This window comes from Thunnus thynnus, chromosome 9 (assembly GCF_963924715.1).
Source record: "Thunnus thynnus chromosome 9, fThuThy2.1, whole genome shotgun sequence".
NCBI classification, from domain to species: domain Eukaryota; kingdom Metazoa; phylum Chordata; class Actinopteri; order Scombriformes; family Scombridae; genus Thunnus; species Thunnus thynnus.
The window spans coordinates 10462429-10464198 of record NC_089525.1 but is presented as its reverse complement, the minus strand read 5'-3'; the positions used below and the strand labels follow the sequence as shown (position 1 = coordinate 10464198).

At 41.2% G+C, this 1770-nt stretch overlaps 1 long non-coding RNA gene across 1 annotated transcript; it reads right to left on the bottom strand.

Moving 5' to 3' along the window:
• Nucleotides 1-252: 252 nt before the first annotated feature.
• On the bottom strand, nucleotides 253-1387 carry LOC137189108 (uncharacterized). Its single transcript, XR_010929587.1, has 3 exons — nucleotides 1303-1387; nucleotides 682-849; nucleotides 253-546 (listed from the first exon to the last, which is right to left on the bottom strand). It is a non-coding gene; the product is annotated as an uncharacterized lncRNA (long non-coding RNA).
• Between the last annotated feature and the right edge of the window lie 383 nt (nucleotides 1388-1770).

The window sequence follows — 1770 nt, the reverse complement described above, 5'->3', positions numbered from 1 at the left end:
TCAAATGTCACATCAAGTCCCAACTTGTGCACGCAAGTTTTTAAGTCAGCGCGGACTTGCGGTGCAAAGTAGTAAATCTGGCTGTGTCGGATAATTGTTATGAGACCATACTAGTGGAGTGTTCGTTCAGACAGAGACAGACAGAGGTTCCCAGACAGAGGTTATAGTTAGATTAAATATGCCATCTAAAATGTTGAATTATACATATGCTATTATTATTATTATCATACAAGAAACAGACACTGCACAACATTCAATCAAACATTTTATTTATGTGATGCATGTTTCAGGTTTTTGTTTACCTCTTTTAAAGTGTCATTCATTGATGGCTAGAAGTGAACAATTTATCTCCGCCTCTGACCTACAAATTTCGGTTTGTTTCTCTAGGACCTCTGCTGTCAGAATTCCAGGATCGTGGCGGTGGGCCAGCACGGGGGGTGGAGGACACGCCCTCACAGCTAGTGGTTGCCTGGCTCGGTGGGGCTGGTCCAGGGCCGGTTTGTGTAGCTGAGGGATGAACTCCACTGGTGCCTGGCTCTGACTGATCTGAAACATCATTAAAATGAGGAAATAAACACCGCAACCGAGCAATTCTTTCTTCTTTTTTATATGGACAGAGCACATTTTAAATATAGGTCACGCCACAAATAATACTAGTAGTCTAGGCTATTAAATATTTACCATTATCTGGCTTAGACACAGGTGGTGTATCTGTGTCTCCGCCACTTATGCCCGAAATTGAAGCAGATCCGATGAGCGTGGCCGGCTAGCCCCCTCCAGTCTGCATGGTGTTGTGCCTAAGGGCAGCAAAACGCTGGCGATTTTGAGGTCCGACCATTTTTTCTTCACCTAAATGTAATGTAATAGATAGATAGATAGATAGATAGATAGATAGATAGATAGATAGATAGATGTAGCCAGGTAAAAAATACCATACATTATAATGAAGTGTATGTTAAGAGAAAGTTAATTATGGTTAAAAGACACATCATAAATATGGTTAAAAAAGCTATTTTCTAAAATATTAAAAGGTTCAATGTAATAATGTTTAAAAATACGCAGACGTATATTTATAAATATTTGTTTTATTTTGAAGACTTCATGATAGTAAAAGGAAGTAGTATTCCAGAGTAAGTTAATACTCGTCATTCATTGGTTGAAGGGATCACACAGGTGTATGTAAAGAGACGGAGAGAGAGAGGAAGTAGAGTGTGAGTGAAAGTGTGTAACTTGACGGGCTGAGTAGCGATGTATGCGCAGTGTTTACAAACAAATGTGTAGCTGGTGTCTGGGATTATCTACCTGACAGTCTAGGCCTGGATACTCATGCTACACATCTTCTGCGAGCAGCTGAAGACACTTCTACTTGAAGTTTGTTGTAAAGTTGTTCACGTTTGTTTGTTTATTAGCTCATTAGCCGAATGTGTGTTATTAGCATTCATTAGCACAGTGAATGGACTTACAGCCACTGGGTAGCTAACCCAGCGTATGCTAAAGGCTTTAGTTAATTGTTTTCGATGTGGAAACCCTGAGGATTTATCGGACAGTGCTATGAGCTACTAAGTCATCGCTCAGAGAGACTTTTCACTACGTGAGCCGCACCCGCCATCTTTGGACTTCAGCGTGTATCCTGTTCCTTCCCGGAGACCGAGGCTGGTATAAACTGCATCCTGTTCCCTACCGGAGACTGTGAGGCTGGTTGAAACTGCTCATTGGAGTCAAGCTTCATGACCAAGGTACCACATTTTATTTTGTTGCTCTTTTGAGTGA